Raw genomic sequence first — 13,081 nt, forward strand, 5'->3', positions numbered from 1 at the left:
AAACCTCTTAAAACCCACTGCATCACCATTGTTTCCAAACAGCTTAGCAATGCACATCAAAATGTTTTAGTATTTGTCAATATGGACATGTTAGACATCTTTTGCTCAGTTAGATTCTCCACAATTCAGTCCCTCAGTTCACCTTTACGGAAATCATGAGCACCAAAGTATAATTCATTCAGATTTACCAGCATGGTAAACAAGCGAGACAACAGGCTCTGTTATGTGTCATTGCAGCAACCGTACTACACACCTTGAGGGCTTCTTTTTTCTTTTCTTTTTTTCCAAATTCATGGCTTGGTGACAATCATTATGTAATGTGGTGGATTTTTCTTAATTTTTGGAGTACAGAAACAAAACTGATATCATTAGAAAGCTAAGAACCTCCTCTTTACAACAGTGTATAAAACTCAATGTGTTACAGGGTCAGTATGACTGAAAACGATACAGCAAGTCACATTTGTTATGAAGAAGAGCAGTATATGAAACTCTTTTTCTGTACAGTTGGAATCTGATAGCTCTGCTTTATTTACTTTTATAGAAATTGTTCCGTTGCATCCAGCACAACTACTGTACATTTTGAATCATAAGGCTTGAGTCCGTTACCTGGAGGTTTGAGCTGCCTTGATTGTCTAACATTGTAATGCTGTGTGTGTGCACGGCTCAGTTTTGCTTGAGGCTCAGAGATTTCTCGTGTCAGTGGTTTGATCTTAAATATATGAGGTTAACACCAAAGAGCACATCCTAGTGTAGTGGTGTGTCTGCAAATATATTCATAGATTTGTTTTCCACGGAGGAGAACTGAGAATTAAATGAGCGAGGAAAGCTGATAGGGGATATAATGTCTTCATTGTCTTAATGGAAAAGTTTGAGAGTGTCAGTTGTAGCATAGAGAGAGAGAGAGAAAAGGGAATTGCAGATTGGAGGAGTGAAATGGAGAAGGACAGGAAGCAAAACAGAGAAAGTGAAATGGTGACTGCCGATGCTTTTGCACTGATGTTTTTTATGCAAACCTTAGCACTGATTAAACAGTTTATTACTCCAACAGTCATTAAACATGATAAGACGAGCCATTTGCAGCATCAGCCATGATCTGGAATCTACTTAGCTAGTGAACATCACGCGGTCAAGCATGCAGAAAGAAATTTCTCTCTGCATGAGCCAGTTTGTTCTGACTGAGGTGTTATGATTGAGCTTAGCTTGTGGTTATTAGCAGAATGAAAGTCTCTGTGTCAATGTACAGTAGTTATTGAAACAGGTGCAAGGGATGAGGAGACAAGTGAATGGATGAGGCGAATGAGAGCATAAGAAGAAGAAAACAAGAAAAACTCAAACAGAGAAACATTGAGAAGTGAGTGAGGACCGAGAAAGGCAACGAGAGAAGCAGCATAAACAGAGTGGAGACAGGAGGTGAGAGTGACAGCAGTGGAGGCCTTTGATCTCAGGTTTCTAATCAATGGGGATTATGGTCCGTGTGCCTGTGTCAGTCCTGATTATGGCTGCAGCACCAGGAGACAGTGGTGCATCCAGAGGAGTACAAACGGCTCCTTATTCTAAAGAGAGGTCTTCTGCACAACCCTGTCTAGATGCATCTTATCAGACGTCTGAACTGGTTGACAGGACTCAGGAATTCAACGTGCAGATGGATTTAGCATTTAGAAAACAGTGTGAATAAAACCCAGCGTGTAAATCTTCGTCACACCCAAATATAGTCTGCGGAGACTGAACTGTCACACGTAGTAAACCAAAGTGCTACATTGTGACTGTAATATGCCAGCAGTGTGGAAGTGTGTCTCCACTGTAGGGAGTAAACACTGTGGATACACGACGCAGGAAATCATATGAAACACAACGTAACAGAAGACTATAAACTGCAAGCGCAAGGACAGACAGACCCTGGAGAACCACTCTAAAATCTTTGAAAGTGAATTCTTTCAACTTCCACTGACAGCAAATGGATTTCAGCGTGTACATCCAGGGAGTTAAGATGTCAGGATTTTGACGTTTGGCGTGACAGCTTTTGGAATATGACGGATTATGCATCTTGTCGTCGCTGTCTCTCTCCCGCTCTTTTAATGTCTCCAACGCTGCTCTTTTGTTTTTGTTCGTCTACCTGATTGTTTCTCTTTTTTGTTAAAAACAAAACATTTTTCTCTCTTGATTTTCAGTATAATGGTACCTGTATCATTTATTGTTTGTGCTCCATTGTGTTGTAGCACCATTGTTGATTGAATGTTATTTTAATCTCTGTTCATCTATTCTATTTTGTACATTCTCCTTGTGCTGTTTAAAGAGAAAAAAACTTTAACTATAATATATATTCACAACACTCAGGTTGGCTGTGGGGTTTAAACAATGCTCAGTTGGTACTAAGGGGCCCTAAGGTTGCCAAGAAAATATCTCCCACACCATTACACCACCACCAGCAGCCTGAACCGTTGATACAAGGCAGGATGGATCCGTGCTTTCATGTTGTTTACACCAAATTCTGACCCTACCATCCGAATGTCGCTGCAGAAATTGAGACTCATCAGACCAGGCAACATTTTTCCAATCTTCTATTGTCCAGTTTTGGTGAGCCTGTGTGAACTGTAGCCTCAATTTCCTGTTGTTAGCTGACAGGAGTGGCACCTGGTGTGGTCTTCTGCTGCTGTAGCCCATCTGCTTCAAGGTTGGACGTGTTGTTGGTTCAGAGATGGTCTTCTGCAGACCTTGGTTGTAACCAGTGGTTATTTGAGTTACTGTTGCCTTTCTATCATCTTGAACCAGTCTGGCCATTCTCCTCTGACCTCTGGCATCAACAAGGCATTTTCACAGAGAACTGCCGCTCACTGGATATTTTCTCTTTGTCAGACCATCCTCTGTAAACCCTAGAGATGTTTGTGCATGAAAATCCCAGTAGATCAGCAGTTTCTGAAATACTCAGACCAGCCCGTCTGGCAACAACAACCATGCCACGTTCAAAGTCACTTAAATCACCTTTCTTCCCCGTTCTGATGCTCGGTTTGAACTTCAGCAGGTCGTCTTGACCATGTCTACAGTAACCAGATAGTGTATAAAGACACAAAATATCACAAAGGACAAAATGTGGATCAAAAGTGAGTTGAGTGAGTGATATTGACTTTAAGCTTTAGGGCTCCTGGAAAATACCGACATGAAAAGATTTAGGTTAGATAGTGACTTTTGATATTGTTATGTGTACATTTTTAGCCCTGGGTGATACGTCTGAACTAAAAGCGAACCAGGGGGCCCCTCCTGGCAAAATGTGTCCAGTCAGACATTTGTAAGGTCTTAGGAGCAAAGTTGTTCAGCACCATCTATGTTGTCAAAGGTTTGAGAATCTTTGTGAAAATACAGCTTAAACTTTTCTTGGAAATGTGCAAGTACTTTGCAATCATAGTGCTGCCTGGAGTGGAATTCCACTATCCAAAGTTTCCCAACATTAATAAATAACCTGGTGATTTTACAGAAGAATTTATTACCCATAACCCAAACCATGCAATGAGTTTTTTCACAAGTTTAATTCCAAAGAAATACCTCATTAATGCTTAGAAACAAGAACCATCCATTACACGATGCATTCATTTATTTATAGATGTTCCCTTACTGCTCAGATTTTATTCTATTTCTACTTTTGCTCGGTTAAGACAGTGCTGCTGAAACCAGTCACAGCAGTCTGTCACTGTGACAGGCTGTGTGCTAATGAACTGGACCTTTGTGTCTCCTCCTCACCAGGCTATTCCTGGAACTGATAGCACCACAATCTGATGTCCTGGTACAGAGATGTAGCCAAGATAACCCGTTCAATCTGACCTTACCTTCCTCTGTACTGGAAGCTTTGTCAATTTGACCCTGTCTTAGTGCGATCAATAATTAATGTCTTAACAGCCTGACCCCGCCTCTAAAAAACCTGAACTTTGCCTTTAAATTATGATGCTGATGCCTCTGTGGGTTTCTCTGCTGTGATTATGTTCAGGTATCTAACAGTATTATACTTTTTAAATAAACATTTTAGTGATACATGGTTCATTGTAAGTAGTTTTCCAACATAAAAATGCCTGATAGCTCCCTTAATGCTACAAGAGGCATCTTAATAACCGTAAAGCTTTACAAGCTCTGCTTTCTTTCTTTATTTCTTAATCTTTTCCTTTCTCTTATGAGTTAGAACTTATAAAATTTTACTGTGAAGCACACAGTAGTCAGAACAACAAAGAGCAGAAGCAGACCAGTACACTGCAGTTGAAGAAATCTCACTCCAACAAGTAAGTTTTTAAAGAGTTTGGCTTGATCTCATCAGACAGGTTGTTCAAAGAGTCTGGCGGGGCTCTGATGGAGAAAGCTTGATAATCCGTAGTTGTCTGTCTAGACTGTGAAATGACCAAAACAGCGCTGCCTCAGGATCTCAAGCTGCGCCTGGGCTCATAACGGCTTAAAAGCTCAGATGCAGCTAGGCGCTAGTCCAAGACGTGTCTTAAAGGTAATGAATACAATTTCTAGAATAGTCCTCCTTTGCACTGTTTGTGTCAGTAAAGTCAGGTAAGAGCTAGTCTTCTATAAGAGAAAGCTTTTTGACAAAATCAGGTTAAATCCACCTTGAAAGATCGATGAATTCTTGATTTTTATGATGGTTAGTGGAAATGTAGCAAATCCACAAGCTTCTTTAAACAAGAAAGAAACCTTACTCATAGATTTGTACCTGATGATAACCACCCTCTTAAAATGATTGTCAAGGGACTTGAACAAATCAGATTGTTTGTGTTACATTTCATGGCTGAAACTCTTTAGTTCCCCCCAGTGATTAAAGTCTAACCAATCTCTCTTCAGCTTGATCAGTAATGAAAGGCTCTCCAATCTGTCCTAACAGTTTGTAGCTTAATCAATAATAACAGTCTTACGAGTCCAATTGTAGCTTGATCAATAATTTATGTTTTACTGGTGTGACTCAACCCAACTTCAGTCAATAATGGAGGTCCAACCAATCTTATACTCTGGGACAAACTGAGTCTTAAAAAAAGAAAAACATTTTTGGTAGTTTCAGGAAAGAGCGGTTTATTTTCTTGTGACAAAATAACGTAAATTTTACTGATCACTTTTAAGGCTCTTCATGGTCTCTCTCCCAGTTATATCTCCGACCTCTTAGTAACATACACACCATGACGTACCTAAAGGTCCTCGGGCAGAGGTCTTTTGTCTGTTTTTGAGGCCTGGCTGAAAACTAAAGGGGAGAGAGCATTTGCCGTCAGGGCCCCGAGGCTCTGGAACAGTCTGCATGAGGAAATCAGGTCAGCTGAGTCAATGATCTCTGTTAAGTCCTTTCTTAAAACATACTTTTATCAAGAGCCTCTCCTGATTTTACTAGAGTTTTAAGTTCATGTAGACTATCTTATATCTGTCTTATATCTGTTTTATTTAATGACACGGAAAGCACTTTGTAACTCTGCTTTGAAAAGCACTTTTTAAATGAAGCTTATTATTATCATATTATTATAATTGCCATGTTGTAATGTTTTTGGAGACTTGACATGCCTCTGAAAAATGATCCTGTTTATCAGCCCTACTCTTAACCGTGTGGCAAATTGCGCAATACATAGTTGTAGTTTCGCCCACATCCTCCTGTTTCCACGTTATTAAAACGCTTGCCTGCGCTTCAGCTCATAAACTTTATCTTTACCCACCACCATTATCTTGTGAGTGCCGGGTCCATACTGCGCTTGTGCATCCAACAGAGATGAGAAGGAAGCAGGATGGCTCACTTCTTAGCTACTTCCGTCATCAACTGCAAAAAACCTTCATGTGAGTGAGTTGCTAGATTTACTAGCCAGCCATGGAATTTACTCGCCACGTGCATTTGGGCAATCCTTATTGTTGAGCCCTACTGGGGACATTTACCTGATGCAGTTTGTGTTTATTTACTGGCAGTCCATCTTAAATTTGTCTCCATTGGTATAGATATTTGTAGGGTTGCCTCCGACTAAGAATTTTCCTAGTCGACCAATATTAGTCATTTAGAGCCATTAGTCAACTAGTCACTTGCATGTTTAAGATATTAATTTAATTATTATATTATCCTGCAACTAAGCGACCAATGATATCTTGCCGTCAAATGACCTTTCTAGTCAACTGACGTTTGGTCGACTATTAGGGGGCAGCCCTAAATATTTCAAGAGCTTATTATCATAAACAGTTAAAGGCCGTTCATTAAATAGATAAACCAACATCAGATATTCCACAGAGTGCAAAAAAAAAACCCAATTATCATGATTTTGGAAAATAAATAAAAACAGGGATATCTGGTTTTGCAAAGGAACACCTCCATTTGTTTCTGTTTGGTATAAAGTAGATATTGAATTTTTACATATGATAGTAAAAAAACAAAAACAAAAAAAAAAACATCTTGATTGAAGTCATTTTTTAACTTGTTTACTTTCCACTGAAGGAGCACATTTCCCTTTTTTTTATAAACGAATTAACTAAAAAAGAAAGCAAAAGTCACTGATAAGCCTGTTTTGGCATGTGTAAAGCATGACTATTACTTGTCATTAGGTTATTCATTTTTCTCCAATTCAAAGAGAAGACGACATTAAAAAGCAGGGACAATGTCACCACAAACACATGCCGATACCCGTAATAATGCCTGTCAATAAGACATAATGCCATGCAGGCTTTAAAATAACCACCTTTTGTGGTTATCTGCCATTGAGCTGTTTATTTGGTAATTGAATACAATCCCCACTGAGCGCCGGGAGCACTTCTTCTTCTCTCGCTGTCGTGGCATTGAGCAGACAGCAGCAACAGAGGAACGTGTCAATCCTTTTGATCCTCCGTAGTTGCTTTATCGTCTCCGCACAGCTTATGGTATTGGATTGTTGCTGCGTTTTGTGTGTCATTTCAACCCACCTTCAAGTCGCAGAAGAGAGAAAAGAACAGATAGCACAGGTGGGAGGAAGCAGACTTTTTTTCACCTATTTACTGTATATGAAAGGTACAGGAGAATGCATTTCTGTCATTTGTGTCCCACAAGGAACAGAAGCCTTTGAAAGGGGAAGATGAAAGGAGAGAAATGGCTTGCTAAAAAGGAAGGGGGGGCAACAGACAACAACAGCTCAGTGAGGTGACAGACAGGAGTTTTTTGAAGTTTTTAGTCCATTTTTTTGTTTTAGGTCATGCCTGAGAAAAAAGATAGGGGAAGAGAATTAAGTGAAAGGATGGGAGGCAGAGTGCATGTCAAACTCAGGCACTGACAAGATGTTTGATGTGTGTTATACAGGCACCACATTTAGGAGAGACAAATTGGAAAATAGTAATGTTTTCTAAAAACCTTGTACATGTGTTTTGCGTGGACTGTCCTGAGCCAGAAAATGACAGAGTAGGTTGTCTGTAAAAGCAGCTTTTAATGAACCACATCTACATTTCATGTAGGTAGTTACCTCCAGTGGCTGTAGTAATTATGACAGGTGCAAAAGTGGGAGTGAAGTAGTTAAGTGGAGGTGAAGTAGTATGAAGAGCGACAAAGTCCATATAGAGAGGAGGTCAGCGTGGATGGATGGGTCAAACAAACATTGGACTTTTACCCCTAAAACGACTGAAACCAAAAGTCAGTGTTGAGGTATTTTAAGTTAAAGTTACATAATGTGATGAGGCTCAACCATTAATCTTTTCTCGATTTCTTGATGGTTCCTGAACCTAACCACACCAGCACAGGTGCTAATGTAGAAAACACTCCCGTGGGTCATATTAGAGGGTAGGAACAAACGTCATATGGTCATATGGGTCAGCCCAGTCACCAGAAGAAAATATTGGCATTGTATGTTTCTGCAAACCATTGATACGTAACATTTGTACGTTTCATATGAAGCCTATCAACCTCCTACTATGTGAGCAGATTTTGTCACCAGGAGGGGATGGTGGATGGCGTGACACCTAGGCGATATGGCTGCCAAGTTGCAGACCACTGCTTGAGACCAACAAACAACATTAGTTTTTTGGAGACTCTTAGCCATGTTTCCACCGGTGTTTGTGTCACTGAACTTGGGTGTTTTTTATTGAAACATCATAGAGTTTCTGGGCAACATTGAGTTTTTCTACTGACCCATCCCTGCTTTTCCAGTGGCCTTTGTGTCACCAAACTTTGGTGTTTTAAGCCAAAACATGATGTTTCACAAACCAAAACCAAGTGTTTTTTCTGCCTAAACCTAACCACACCTTCACCACAGTGTTGTTGAGAAACGTGAAGTTTCAGCATACCCGCTACAAATTCATTCATGCGTTTTCCCCGCTTATCCTGTCAGGGGTCGCGGGAGGGCTGGAGTCTATCCCAGCGAACATTAGGGGAGAGGCGGGGTACACCCTGGACAGGTCACCAGACTATAACATTGCTGACACATAGAGACAGACAACCGTTCATGCTCACAATCACACCTACGGGCAATTTCGAGTCACCAGTCAGCCTAACCTGCATGTCTTTGGACTGTGGGAGGAAGTTGGAGCACCTGGAGAAAACCCACGCTGACACGGACAGAACATGCAAACTCCACACAGAATGGCTCCCCCACCCCGGGTTCAAACCAGGAACCTTCTTGCTGTGAGGTCACAATGCTAACCACTGCCGTGCCGCCTATCCGCTATAGAATAATGAACAAATGTAATACCTCCACAGTTTGTGTACAATATGAACATCTTTTCATGTGATTAGCTTGTATGGGTCGGAGGACTTGTTTTTGTGCCTAATGCACGAAACAGAAATACTAAAAATAAGACAAAAAGTGTTTTTGTACATTCTGCATTGGTTGTTATTGATTGAATTCCAAGCCTAAAATCCAAAGCGACTTGTGATTTAGTTTGCAAGCACTTTCTACCTTTATTTATTTTATTTTTATTTTTTCCAGTCCATTCTGAAATGACCAGCAGGCAGCTCTGAAATGGAAAATGAGTTTGCTAAAAGCCATGTATTGTGGCAGGACAGAATAGAAGAGCAGTGGGTATTCAGCTGCTGCAGACAGTGAGAGAGAAAAAAATCCATTCAGTTCCTCCTGACTCATAGCCGGATGAACTCAAAAGGATGTAAGCATTTACCTTCACTCTCTAAATTTTTCACTGTCCTCTCACGCTCTTTCATCCGTCTGTTCCCTCGCTCGCTCTCTCTATCTCACCTACTCTCCCATTTATTCTCTCCCACTTTTGACTCTCTCTTTTGTGCTCTCCTCTTTTACTGTCTGTCTGTCTGAATGCTTCCTTTGTTCTGTCTCTTTTAATCTCCTTTGTTTTAAATGTGTAATGAGACCAATAATCTTTCCGCTGAGGCCAAATCAGAGATGAAAGAAAGACCACACAAGTCAAATCCAAGACATGTCTGAGTCAAGGGCGAAAATGTGAGTCCTCTCCTTAGACCAGACATGAGCTAGGATGTAGCTAATATCTGTTCCATTGTTTTTTCTTTGATGAGTTGTGAGTGTTACCTACAACATAAACTTTATTAATGCAGTCAGTTGGATTTAATCATGCAGGATCGCTAGATCAACAGGAGTGTTCTTCTCTTTTATGGAGCAGTGCACAGACCGTAAAGTACAATCTGGCACCGTACAGCTTGCACACAAAAGCTGGTGACACTGACTACACAGTACAATTGAAAATTACAGTAAATTACAAACCTTCTATAATTGGTTGCACTTGTCATCTTGCACATCTTTCACAAACTGAGGCAGCAGAGGATAGATGTGTAAGATGCTCATCTCATACTTTCACAGGACAAGATGCGAAAGAGAGAGATCACACTGCATATTTCAGTTGTTCCTCTATACTTAGGGCTCGATCCCAATACAATGCCCCTACCACTTATCCCCGCCCCTCTGTTTTGCCTAGGGGTAGGATAGAGGGTAGGGTGAAGTGTTCGGGCTATGTTAGCAAACACCAGTCTCCCGGGTGAAGGTTGATAATTGTTGGACCCATCCACCACCACTCCCACCTGCCCTACTTGAACTTTTGATCCCCTTAACTTTACCTTGTTGTATGGCCGTGTTTCCCCCTGACACCGTCAGGCGCTGTAAAACACTGTAAGACACTGACGGTGCCTGGCTGCACATCATGCTAATGTGAAAGGACCGCTTTTTTCGTTGGTGTCTGATGGGGAAGTCACTGTCCAAGCGCCAGTATTAGACAATTTGGGAATGAAACCAGGTTGGAAGTGTTGTCCCATTTCATAGGGGAAGATTTAAACCACTACCCCTTGTAACTCTGTTCTGACCTGTTCTGAGTGGGCCTTACTGTAGGCTACTTCTTGCATTGCTTATTGCATGGTTCTTGCATAGCTTGTTGTGCTGCTCTGTTGATTGAACTGATTAAGTAAAAGCATAATGTTGACAGAATTTGAAAACCAAGATTGACTGTTGTGGTTCTTAATTGCTTAGTCTGAGGTTATGGCTGTGTATCGGCTGATATAGCTCATAGACAATTGGCATTGGCGGCAGAAAAATCATTTAAAAAAAGTGGTCTGGGCCCTGGTGTTTTTGAAAGTTTCTGCAGGACAATAGAGTTCTGTAGCACAGAGCTATATCGACCTGAGGCTACACAGAAAATACATGTTAGCAGCATAATTCATTGCTGTTTTTGGTCTCTTGAGGGCGTGTGCTGATAAATAGCTGTCGTGATGAGTAATCAAGTAATTCAATATATCAACTGTATCAATTACCCAATCTTCTTTTTTTTTTAATTTAATTTTTGTACTGCACATTGCATGTGATTTTAAGAAAGCTTTGTTTGAACAATTGGTATGAACTATCATTACAACTGGATTATTGTAAAGTATCAGCAGAACCTGCAGTAGTAATAGTAGTGTTGGTGTCAACATTAGATATATTATTAATGCCTTACAACAGATAAAAATCACTTATAAACAGAACTGCTTCACTTAAGTTTGCTATGAACAGTTACTAAGAAAGATATTAAATATAGCGAATCAGATATGAGCTAATAAATATTATTATTATTTATTTTACTTTATTTCCAATGCTGTCTCTAACTGGGAATTAGTTATTAATGAGCAGAAAAAAGTAGTCCTTGAATTATATTAAAAAAAAAAAGAGAAATCCAGGGATCTCCAGGAGCAACAGATACGAGAATTGCTTTCAGGAGATTGAATACTGTCGTGCACTTCTTCACTGCATGTTATCTCAGTGCCTCCTGTGAACATTTGTTTACATCTTCCTTGATAAATCGGTCTCAGTGTGCAGCATGGAGCCGGCCGTCATCAGTGGCCTGAGGTTGTAATATTTGCTGTAAAATAGAATCCATTTCATGGTCCCATCTTTGCTCTGAAACAGCCCTGAGAAAGAGGAAAAGACTCGTGCAGCCCTCCGGTTTGCGGGAGCAGCCAATGAACAGAGCCCAATGGTCCTGAAAGACAAGGCAATTTGGCCAGAGTGATGGGAATAATGAGAAAAGCATCGTAATGTTGCCAGAGTCCAATTTACAAGGTGGAGAGGGAAAGAGAGACAGGGAGAGCTAAAAGGGAAGCATGGATGGAGAAGGAATAAAAGAGCGGTAGAGAGAGAGAGTGAGCGATCACCCACGCAAGAAGGCCTGGTATTGGTTTTGTGTTCATGTTGAGGTGGCTGCACATTAACCTGTGCAAATGGAGGTTATGGCTTTACTTCCACAGGGCGAGCAAGGAGGGGACAACAAGGGCTGCTGCCAGAAAAAGAGAGAAAGAGAAGCAATGAACATAGCGGAGAGAAAATTCAGTCTTTCCATCTCTACAGTATGTGGCTCTAAGGTTGAGAATCAACCACAGAGATGTGATTATACAGCACATCTCTGGAAGAACAGATTTACCGTGCAGAGTTTAAAAATGACTTTTAGGGATAAAGAGAATCCTCAGAGAAAGAAAGACAGAAAATGAAAAGCCTGTCAGAGAGATAAAAGGAGATGGCAAAAATGACAAGTAGAGATAATGAAAAATGAGAGCGGCAAATAAGAGAAGACAGACCAGCTGAGAGCGAAGGTCATTTTCTGAAAGAGGTGAATAAAATCACGGATAAGAGAAACTGTGAGTACGGGGGGAAAAAAAAAAAAAGAAGAAGTCCACTCGGCTCTCTCCTGACTCCACGTTATGTCACGGCAGTGTGACGCTGCGCAGCAGACTTCAGCAGATGGATGTTTACTGTCCCCCTGGTACCACTTCAGGCCTGAGACGGACATCCAACCTGCAGCATCTTAAACCAGCAGCAGCGCTCGATGCCTTCTTCCGCGCTGACTGCTCATGATCACAGTGTCTCTCTGAGCGACTGTGTGCATCAGCAGCTGGAGAGGCGCTGGAGATTACCATCGTGGCTGGATTACAGAAGGCGATTGCTTCATTAAACGTTTCCACTGTCCTCTTCTCAACTTGTAAAGGGATAGTTACAGTGAGCTGCTCCCAAGGCTGACTTATCTGTTCTCACCAAGCCCCCCGAGGGCCGCAGAGAGGAAAGAGACCACATACACAGATTGAGACATATGTCTACGGGGCAGACAGCAAGCACTTAGTCGGGAGGCAACAGTCTAAAAAGCCCTGTGGCCATGGAAAGAGAGCTACACACACACACATACACACTGAGAGGTAATGAAGCTTTCCAGCGCATATCCCTTCAATAATCCAACAGGGATGTTAATCTCCTGTGGGTCCCTTACTGCTAAAACACACAGATACACACACCTACACACACATTTATTCAGCGAGAGACTGTGATCAGTGAGCAGTGTGTGGGAGGGGAGGCGTTGGGTGGCTGCTTCTTGTTTCATGATGCAGCTGGTTGGATGAGAGAGGCTCACTCTTTCACTTTCAGCTCTCCTTTCTGTGTCTCTTGAACCCTCTCATCAGTTGTCCTGTTTTGTTCATTATTAAACCCCTCTAACCATTTTACCTTTTTTTTTTTTTCTTTAGTAGTTTATTTTGACCATTTTCTCAAATACTTAATACTTTACATTGGATATTGTCTGTATATGGATATGGTAATGTCCATATATGTATACACTATGTATACATGTACACTGTATATATGCAGATAACAACAGCACTTCCAAAGCTGCTCTGCGAGGTGTAAATAAA

The 13,081-nt window shown here is 41.1% G+C and overlaps 2 protein-coding genes across 2 annotated transcripts in view; both read left to right on the forward strand.

The window, feature by feature from the left end:
- The window catches only part of tnr (tenascin R (restrictin, janusin)), a 253,786-nt gene that overhangs the window by 117,281 nt on the left and 123,424 nt on the right, over window positions 1-13,081 (forward strand). The window lies entirely within an intron of this gene.
- mrps14 (mitochondrial ribosomal protein S14) overlaps window positions 12,049-13,081 on the forward strand; it is a 252,315-nt gene continuing 251,282 nt past the window's right edge. The window contains exon 1 of the mRNA XM_050033772.1: window positions 12,049-12,052. The gene's annotated coding sequence lies outside the window, so the exon portion shown is untranslated. The remainder of the gene's footprint in view (window positions 12,053-13,081) is intronic.

The sequence above is a fragment of the Epinephelus moara genome, chromosome 21 (assembly GCF_006386435.1).
Source record: "Epinephelus moara isolate mb chromosome 21, YSFRI_EMoa_1.0, whole genome shotgun sequence".
Taxonomy (NCBI): domain Eukaryota; kingdom Metazoa; phylum Chordata; class Actinopteri; order Perciformes; family Serranidae; genus Epinephelus; species Epinephelus moara.